The sequence below is a fragment of the Pinus tabuliformis genome, chromosome 7 (genome assembly GCF_031772625.1).
Source record: "Pinus tabuliformis cultivar Carrire ecotype Pingquan chromosome 7, CPIR1, whole genome shotgun sequence".
Classification (NCBI taxonomy): Eukaryota; Viridiplantae; Streptophyta; class Pinopsida; order Pinales; family Pinaceae; genus Pinus; species Pinus tabuliformis.
Window position 1 is genome coordinate 615,070,438 of NC_142293.1, and position 11,129 is coordinate 615,081,566.

At 33.5% G+C, this 11,129-nt stretch overlaps 1 long non-coding RNA gene across 1 annotated transcript; it reads left to right on the forward strand.

Moving 5' to 3' along the window:
- The first annotated feature begins 7,327 nt into the window (after window positions 1-7,327).
- LOC149248939 (uncharacterized) lies at window positions 7,328-9,043 on the forward strand. Its single transcript, XR_016265799.1, has 3 exons — window positions 7,328-7,680; window positions 8,623-8,652; window positions 8,764-9,043. It is a non-coding gene; the product is annotated as an uncharacterized LOC149248939 (long non-coding RNA).
- The last annotated feature ends 2,086 nt before the right edge of the window (window positions 9,044-11,129 follow it).

Genomic DNA, 11,129 nt, shown 5'->3' on the forward strand with positions numbered 1-11,129 from the left:
AGGGGATATAGGATACATAAACTTCATCCAACATAGCATACATGGCCATAGATTGTAAACATTTTGGCTTACTAATGGGATGTTTCTTTGTCAAGAGTTTTGGGCCATCCCTGCTAAAAGAGGGGTATCATCTAGATCCAACTACAAGGCATGTACTCCTCTTAGGCAAGCTTGAGAAACTAAAAATATCCATACCTATGACCTGCATTAATATCAAAAAAAGAACATCAAACACTAGGCATGGATAGAGATACAAATTACTTATCCCTTCTTGACACGATTGATAAATCATGCATAATGGAAATGACCTCTAATCTAGAAAGTAATGGAAAATGCAACACAAAATAAAATGGAATCACTCAAAGTAGGCTAAAAGAAACTTACTATAGTACAAGGATTCCCCTTAGGCATCGGGTTTTGCCTTTCAAGCTTTCCCATTTATAAGCAAGGGAAATCTTTCTCCATTGAAATGACTAAGATTGAAAGAATTATTTCTTAGGACTTCATGAAATATATAAGGACATCTCCATAACATTTCATACTTACCGTGATTACTTGATATATTACCTCTTTTGTTCCAATGCTGAATGAGGTCATGTTTCTAGAGTTATGATGGAAAGCTTTATTGTCAAACATTTTCCTTGTTCTTTCTTGACTCTGCCACATGAGATCATAAGAAAACCTTCAACTTTTATCAAATTCCATTAACTAATTGATTCTATTTTGTATGGCTTCTAAATCTAAAGAAAGTTGATGCATAAACTTATATGTGAGGATCTTCAAGTGAATTCGAAATGTTACCTCCATCCTATAGACTAGCTCAAATGAAAATTTTTCTAATAGAATATTTCTTTATTATTTTGTTAACCTATACATATATCATATTTGATTTTTATTTCCCAACTCTTCTTATTTTCACCAACTATTTTCTTGATAATGTTCATTAGATTCTTATTGCTTACATTGATGAAACCATTTCCATGTGAATAATAATTTGAAGAGTGGGATAGGGGAAAATATTAGCAAATCTGTTAAACTAAAGGCTTTGGAATAGTTGGTTAAAATTTTTCTAGTACCCTAAATCTTGTGACTCATTTCTTCTAAAAAATCCATAGCAACTTTACAAGTGGCCTTCTTTGATGAAATTTCTTCAACCCGCTAGGTGAAGTAATTTGTAGCAGCAAGAACATGTCGATGACCATCGCTTGAATTTTCCTTGAAATTTTTGATGATATTGATGCCTCACTGTTGCAAGGGTGCTTCTATTATTATTGGTTGGAGAGGGGGTGTTGTTAACTTCTTATTTTCTATGAATAATTGGAAACACTCTACCACAAACTTGTGGACATTTGCAAGGATACTAGCCTAATAATACCCCCTGTAAAGATTTTATGAGTTGTTTTTATTACCTCTAAATGATCACCTAGCCATAATTAATTAGGTGGATTGAAATATGCCATGTAGTATGGGTTTTTACACATTAAAACCCACTTTCACCTAAGGAAATAGCCCGAGGAACCACTTTTCCTAAGTTATTTCCATTAATTAATTTACCCACATGAGAATAATCCATAAATTCATTAATTTTATGTTATTCTCATATTTTTACTCATTAAAGTGAAAATAATTCAAAATATTTTCACTCACATTTTCCATTTCCATATGAATAATTCAATAAATCATTTATTTATTGATTATTCCTTAATTCTTTAAACATTCTCATAGAAATAATTTATTAAATCATTATTTATAAATTATTTCTAACTTATTTTACCATTTCTCATAGAAATAAATTAATAAACTCCTTTTTTTTTATTATTAATTATTGCTTATCATTTTACCCATTTTTAGTAATTAAATCAATAAATATTATTTTTTGAGTTAGTTATTTAAATAAAGGTTATTTACCATCTCTTTGAACTTTTCCTCTCATAACTAATAATAAAATTACCAAAATTGGCTAGATCTTGATTTAGTTCAACAAATATTTTATTATTTGATCGCATCAAATCTAACCTAGCATTTTATTATAAATAGAGATGTTTATTCTTCTCATTTCACATGACCATTATCATCGTCAAACCTTTGATCATATGACATTTGAGTGTTCTCCACTAGAAACTCACCATCTTCTTTTTATTTTTCTTTTTGTGTTTGTGGATTGTTAAACTAGATTTTGGAGAGAGAAAGTAACCGCAGTCATAGATCAAAGATTTTAAGGGACCCTCCCAAGGAGGAGTCCCCTTTAGCCACTCTAATAAAGGGCTTCTTCACAGGTGCTATCATTTTAATAAAAAAAATATTTTACCTTTGGGCAATGAAGTCTTGTAATCATTATATGTTTCAGACCTACTGTTTGATAGCTAGTTTCCATTATTTTTAGTCTTTTATTCATATATGATTATAACACATGAATGGTTACCACTTATAGGGTTTAAACCTTATCATTTTTTTAGCATATTAGCCATTATAGGAAAAGTTTTCTTTGCTAACCTTTGTGTAGGAAAACCTCTAACAAATGGCGACTACACTGGGAAGTTGAACACTTTAGTTCCTAGTGAAGTGTGTAAGTCGTTTCTTCCCTTTTTTTAGAAGCTTTCCATTTGCGGTGATATTTTGGAGAAAATTGGTGCTTTTTTTTTTTCCTTCTATTTTTCAGGTCAAGGATCTCAGGAGTGCAATAGATGGAAAAATCTAAGCATACTTTGAAAACAAAAGCCCTAGGAATTCAACATAAGTTTTAAACTCAAACCTAAATTACTCAATGCATTATTTACTAAAATAACCATGTTGGTCAACACATTATTTGTTTGAAAATCTACATTGGACAATCCACTTTCAAGTACGTTTTCTGCATTTGCAAAAAAAATCAAAAGTTATGATTTTTTCTTATTGTTTCCAGATTTTTCTTTGATTTATGGCTTTAGGTTCCCTCCTGTTTACAACTAGTTAGTAGGCCTTCATATATTTACCTTCTAAACCCTAGGAGGAAGAAATAAACCCCTTTCGGGATTCTAGTAATTCTCCACCAAACTGGGTTGAGAGATTGAATTGGTAATTTAATGTCATATGTTGGAAAACCCCTCTTTCACCATTATTATTACAGATCCGAGAACTTGTTTCCTCATTAGAGCTTGATATTAAGAAAGCACCTTATTGAATAATATTGATCTCACATTTTTTCTCTCTCTTAAACCTCCGTCTTTGGTAGATACGTTTGAGGCTTGTTTGCATCCCTGAAACCCCTGTTTCCTAGTTGTACCCTCTACATAAGTTGGTTGTAGGATAATAGATCCAATTCCACTTTTATTCTTGATTTCTTTTGCCATTTAAAACCCCCCCTTTTCCCATTTTTGAGCCTCTTTTTCTTTGCACGAAAGCCTCTGATAGTGATTTTTTTTTAGTGAATCAACGATTTCAGTTTTATTACAACAATATATTAATTATTATATATAATTTATTACCTATTATTTCAATGAAAAGTAATTTATTTTCAATTTGTATCACACATACATTTTCACACATCTACACACCACTAAGTAAAAAATGCCTGGTTCAAGACCCCATGCTAAGCCTCTAAAATCAACCATAGCTTAACACACATTAATTAAGCCCACTTATGCATCAAAAAAATCTATTAGTTAGGTTAGGATGGGTGGGATAGGCATCCAAATAACACCCATTTATCATTTTACATTGAAACATAGTGGTTGTCTAATAGGGAGCTTAAAATGCTTCACCATCCAATGATAAAAACTGGTGCATAGAAGAAACCCATGAAGTTGGTAGAGCTTACACTATAGATACTAATGGTTCCCTTTGAGGCTCCCAACTCTTGGTCAAGAATCTGAATCCAAAGTGGACACCTAGAATCTAAGATTCTCTTACCCCCACTATAAAAAGGTAACCATAATAACCATTCTTGTAGTTAAAACCACCCTATAGGTGGTGGTTGTGAGAAGCAACCACACCTCTTCATATCTTCACTCAACCTTGTTCATGGCTATGATCATTTAGGAGCTTGGTTATTTTGAAGGCCATCTTGAAATGTAGTTTAAGACTTGTTTGAGCATATTTTATCCTCTTAGAGTCTTTTCTTTGTTAGGATGAGATTTCTTGAATCAGATTAGCATTATCTCTTAGTTAGAAAAACACATTGCACCATTTTTTTGCTTGTTGGTTGTTAATTTCATTTGATTTTTCATCCCTTCATCCTTTTAAATTCATGCATATCTTGACACCATAGTGCTTATTAAGCACCAATTGTGGAGATTAAGAGGTCTTCACCCTCAGTAGCCCTTAGGACACCCTCTTACACCTCCTCGATAAGTCAGGGTCCCTCACCCTAATCCACCTTAAAATTACAACTCATCTAGTTCTTCTAGTGGTTCCTCTACTTCTAAATACATCTAACCCCAACTCACTACCATGGTTGGTGTTAATCGTGGTGGTAATGTTGGTCCCACTGTGGTAGAAAACAAAAGAGGTAATTCCAACACTAATACTAGTACTAATGCAGGTCCTAATCTTGGAGCCAATGTATAAGCACCTTTTGGAACCACTGTTACTCAATTGTTTCTACCTTTCATTGCTAGCTTGAACATACCAAATCTAAGCCATCTCATTAATGACCCTCTCCTCCATATTTTGAGATGGCCCCTAATGTCAACCAAACTTTCCTTGAATATCCCCAAGTTTAATGGGAACTTATGAGAAGATACTACCAACCATATCTAGTCCTTCCACATGTGGTGTCTAGCTAACTCCATAATGGAAAACTTGGTTCGCCTCTATCTGTTTTAGCACATATTAACAAGTGTTGCAGTGAAATGGTGCATTGACTAGCCTTGTGGCACTCATCAAGTGTTCATTATCATAAAAAAATATTCCCTATCTTATTTTAAATTATGTCATGAAACTGATATAGATATCTTAACTATCTATCGCCAAACCACCACCACTCACATCATTGATCACTTTCAGGTGTGGCCTAGATGGTGGATATTGTACAAAACTATAGAGCTCGATGACCACCTTTTCATGGATTGGTTTTTGAAATCACTCCTTCCTCCCATTGCCAAGGATTTTGCTTCAACATTCTCCTAAACCAAGGAAGAGGCCATTCATAAGGCCATCCAATATGACTTGATCTATACCTAGTCAGACTATTTATATAATGTCATCCCCTATGCTCCTCACTCTTAGCTAGGTTATACTTCCACACCAGGGGAATCTCATGCCGCTAACAAGGTGATTTGGTCTGTAGCATATCATTAGCCTTACCCATATCCACCAGGACACACGGGATATGTCCAACTATAGGAGGGCACAATATCTCTAAAAATTATCCTCCCCTAAATCCCTCTTGCCTTGTGTCACAAGGAGGCACTAGTACCTCTTATGCATATGCCCATCCGCCTTAGCTCTTACCTAGGAAATCATGTACTCACCATACTTACCAAAACATAATGGTGAACGTTTGCTATCTGTATCCATAGTTAAGTGTTCTAGCCCCCATGGCACCAACTCCTTAACCTCCCATGCCTCAAAATGCACCTCCTCAACAAGGTCATGTGTATGCCTAGAAGAATGTAGTCAATCCCCCTATTCTAAAGAAAATGAACAAGAAGAAAGGCAAGAAAAATTCCCAAAATCAAGGTAACCAAGGTTAAAAGGAAAATGCCAACCTCGTTAACAACTCAAATACCACAACTCAACAATAGGACAATCAACCGAGGCAAAGAAAATATATTTCAATGGACAAGCCTTGTACTAGTCTGGTGCATAAGGTCGTTACACTCATGAGTGTACCCTCCTCCGTAAAATATGTAGGTATTTTTATGGGTTTTATTTTTTAATTTACAAAAAAAAATTAAAAAATATAAATTTGAAAAAAATATGTAAAAATAATATGTGTACAATTTGTACAACTCTCATTATATCAATCTATACTCTAATGACATGACATGTGTACTATAATATGGATATTATATAAAAAAATTGTCATCATTCAATATTAAATAAATAATTATTAACTTGTTATCATTATCTTCAATGTCAATTATATATATATATAACCTTTATCTACAAAAAAAATGTTTGATTATATTAAAAAAATTAATAAAAGAAAAGTTAAACAAATATTCATATAACTCATTTTACATTTTTATTATTGTTTAGAATACATACAACACATCATAACATTAAAATATCTTAGTAAACTAATTGGCAAAAAAACGCTAGCTATACGACCTTGTTTTATCTTCTTCCCAAGACTTTTTCCTCACTATTTCTCCATTAATTCTGGTAGTTGTAGAGATATTACTTGTTGTAGAGATATTACTTATTTATTTGTATCCAAATTTATAGGGCCTTTATCGTTGATTTGACTTTAATATAATTTTGAACTATGAAGTTAATATATAAGGTCTTTCAACTACACTATCCCCATTTCTTCTATCTGACCGCATCCAAAGTGAAAACTATTTTAAAAGAACCTCATGCACTTTACCCCTCGTCAAGTGAGTTTATGTTGGTATAACCGAAAACATTTACTATATTTCTATACTTGCATATACGCTCATACCTTGGATAATAACATATAAATTCTTGAATATATATATATATATATATATATATATATCTTACGACGGTCATTATAAGGTCTCATGAAAACATAAGGGTGCACGAGTGACATCACACATTGTTTTCTTCCTTAGATTTGCTAAAAACACTTCCACTCCATACTTAAATGAATATAATCCCACACAGTGCCACCGTGACTAACTAACACAATGTATTTAAAATTATAAAGTATTTCATTAGCTATCCTTCACCCATGGTAATGTTATAAATTTTGCGCATCCAATTAGCAGACAAGGTGATAACTCTTGCATCGATACTCCCACTGAGGTATGAATTCCTCTATGAGCAACATTGTGATCTATTTATATTATCATATGTTCCTCTTCAATGTTATTTTCCCCTACATGTGTCTCCAACTAATGGAATACGTAATACACCATACATTAATTCGATTCATGAATTGTAAATGTATGTGACTTGAATTTAACTTGGAACCTGTATGCCCATGGTCACCTAGTTAATATATTATGCCCCACCATGAATTTTGATGAGACTATAAAGTATGATTTGGTTGTACCTTCACACATGGAAATCTTATAGTTGTTACGGCCAAGTGGTTCATGTGAGCTCCATGTGAACTCTAGTACTTACACGTACCAACGGTGGAGATTTCTCTCGTCCCATACAAGGGTGATAGTTGCACCTAGAATAAACCTAATCCCAATTTTCGAACCCTGTAATTTCATTTTCCCTATTGCTTTCCTGGTCGCGCGATGGAGGAAACTCCAGCGCTGAGGTTGTGTCTAATGGAAACCTACATCCTCTTCGACCTATAATACTTCGCTCAACACTTGCGGCCTTCTGAGAAAGATGAACAAGCTCACCCCGGTAAGAAATTGGGTATTTCTGCCAGTTTTTCCTGCTTAAATGGAGAAGGTCTCCAATTCCTGGTTCATTATTAATGATTAAACAAAATTTTCTTTGATTTTTGGCGGAGGAAGAGAACCTGTGACTTCGTGGTTTTTTTTCTTAATGCAAATTTATAGACTGGTTGAGTCCTACTGCGATTTGAGGGGTTTCATCTATTTCACACAGGTAACTCTCTATCTCTCCTCCACATAGGTTAACGCGTTGAAATTTTTCTAGATTAACCATTGAGGTTGGAATTTATTTCTTCTTTTGAAGCATCTAGCCCTTACCCTATTTTATGGTGTATAGGGTGACTTTGATGGATTTTTTTTTTTTTTTTTGGTTTGTTTTTGTTAATTTAATTCTTCTTGAGCACAGATACAATTTTTTTTTTTTGTTTGTGGGTGTGAGACAATTGGGATAACCATGGTTATCGTAATAGTACCCTCCTTTTTTGCTAGTTGACTTTTATTGCTGGATTGTTTTCTTTAGCACTCGAATGTCGCTCTGTCCATACCTTCTTATGTTTCCCGTCCTTGTCAAATGATACTTCCTGCACTTACTGGATTTGGCTTAGTTTTCATTATACTTAGTTCCAATATCGCTCCTTTGTTTTCCCCATAACTCTGGTTGCAGGATTTTGGATAGAATACTTGAAAGGCCTGTTGGGTGTGGTTACATTATCATTTGGGGTTTCAAAATTAGAACCCTAATCAGAGGTACAGTGAATTTCGGTATTGTTATTGTGCCATTCTCTTTTAACCACTTGGGTTTTGGTATTCGTTTTTCAAATGTTGGGCCTTTTGTTATGTCATTCTTCTCACTAGTTAAGAACTATGAGTCGGCCTTTCTCGTTGTTACAAATTGGGAGGAAACAACTTGGTAAGTTAACTGTTTAATCTCTTTTGTATCACAGATTCCCTCGGCTAGTTTAAAGTAGTTTCCGGAATTGGGGTTATTTTTCCCTTCCTTCTTTTTTGTTCAATTGTTCCTCCAACTTACACCACTTGGATACTTATGACAAATTTAATTGGGTGTTTCACAAGTTCAAGTTTGATTGGGTTCTCTTTCCCAATATTTAAAATCTCTCTAATATATTTTTTATTTTTTTGGTCACCACAATTAAAGGATGGAAAGAAGCCATGCTACCCTACCCAGGTAGCACAATGTTTCACAAAATTCCTCATCTCGGTTATTTATTTATTTTTGTCTAGTCCCTTGATTTTGTATCATACCTTTAACTAACCTCCTATGGTTTTCATTTGGCAGGTATGGTTCGGGGTCAGAGTATTTGCAAGTTCTTATAAACATCTTTGTAGTTTTCATCATTTTGACTCCACTGGCATTGGTCTACAGGTCGGGTTCATCTCGAGAGCTCACACTTTATAATACTTATGTGGAAACTCGTAAATGAAGTATGGATATGGTGTTCGAAACCAATACAAAATTTCTTATTTTAAATTTCGTATGATTCTGCTTCACTACCTACCTACCAGGGTTCAACCCAATAGACTAACCATAAATTATTTTTTTAAATTGGGTTTTTATGACATGCATCATGACTGTATTAAATATCAATTATAATTGGATTTAATAGTTCCAACACTTTATTTTTCCAATTGGCACTTCATTTCCATTGTATTGTTGCGTCAAAACTATAGATTTCTTGGGTATCTGAGAACTAATTTCCATGCCTTTTAACTTGCATTATGGTTATTTTACTCATAGAAGTTTGAAAACTATCTTAATTTCCTTTGTGATTATGCAAGTTAGTCATTGATCAGGCTTTTAGGCAAAAGATACTCCAAGGAATTATAAAGTAGTATTACTCAGGAATTATGAAGTAGTATTACTATGTTGTCCACTTCTAACTATGCATATGTTCATGAGGTGCCTTAACTATGCATATGTTTATGAGGTGCCTTAACCATGCAGATGTTCGTCCGCATCACAGTCAACCATTCATCACCTTAATTAATTCAATTTTATTGTTGTTGTTGTTGTTTCTTTAATTCTATGTACAAATATTTATGTCAATAACACATTTAAAATAATTCTACGTAACTCCATCAATGGAATACAACATTAGTGAAACTAATGAGTTATCACCTATTTTTTGTACATGTAATCTTCCTTGGGTCACAATCATTACCATAAGGCAACCTGTTCAATTATACACACTTATACAATAAGAGTTTTTCTAGGTATTTCTAGTGTAATTAATGCTTTGATGTACTTTTCCTTCTGCATTATACTAGCTTTCTTGGTACTAATCCTTACTTTTCATTTCCTTTCTTTTCATGCTATAGCATAAGGTAAAATAGTAACAATTCTGGTAGAAGCGCATAGCATTTAAAACTGTAAACTCTAGGAGCATTTTTAAAACATATGTACATGGCACTTCTGTGAGGTTTAGATTATATAACTATGCGCTTAATTTCATTCCATAAATCACCTATTATCCTGCTAATATGATTCATATCTTCTATGTAATGGCTTGTAGAATTCACCTTTCAACAAAATTCCTAAATTATCTATATCTCTAGGAAACGAAGATTTAGTATTGGATAATTTTAATACCATTTAATTCAACTATTGGTTAATTAGGTCGAATCATACTTGTATTGCAAATAACATAATCGATACTAATAATTAATTCTTTTATGCATGCACACGGAAATTTGTGAATAGATGCCCATAATCTATATGATAACAAGAGTATGCATGTAGACTATAATATGCACAACTAAGTAAAACGTTAAATGAATTAAAAATCGATAATAAGATATGAACAAGATTTCATCTACCCAAAATTTCTGCTTTGAAAATATAATTTCTGCTTTGAAAATATTCAGGACTGAGCATACTCTACCCAGCCACGAACTATCGTTTTACTTAAATGAATTAAAAATCGATAATAAGATATGAACAAGATTTCATCCACCCAAAATTTCTGCCCTGAAAATATTCAGGACTGAGCATACTCTACCCAGCGACGAACTATCTCTAGCAGTACCCCTTGAGCTAAGAACTTATTGTCACCAAGAATCAACTCAGTACTCCTTGAGCTAAGAACTTCTTGTCACCAAGAATCAACTCCCCCCATGATTCCTAGGAGGTTTTTCTTCTTCCTAATAGCAGTCCCCCTTGAGCTAAGAACTTCTTGTCACCAAGAATCAACTCCCCCCATGATTCCTAGGAGGTTTTTCTTCTTCCTAATAGCAGTCCCCCTTGAGCTAAGAACTTCTTGTCACCAAGAATCAACCCCCCCATGATTCCTAGGTGGTTTTTCTTCTTATGAACTCTTCTTCCTAATAGATTGTAGCAGTGTCTTATTTTAAGGTCTGTCAACCTTTTTCCTAGGCTTTTTTATTTTATTTTTAGTTTTCAAAAAATATACTTTTCTTTTTCTTTAAATCACGATTTTCTCTTTCGTAGCGCTGTTGCCCACTTAGCATTTCTATCAAACTAAGTGAAACATAATTTTTTTTCTCCCATCATGTTTTTTTTGTTTTGTTTTGTTTTGTTTATTGTTTTTTTTTTTAATTTCTTTTTCTTTATTGTTTTGTTCTTTTATCTTCTAGGGGATTTTAGGTGACTTTTTGAGAAGGTCCATCACGTAGAATTGACCACCA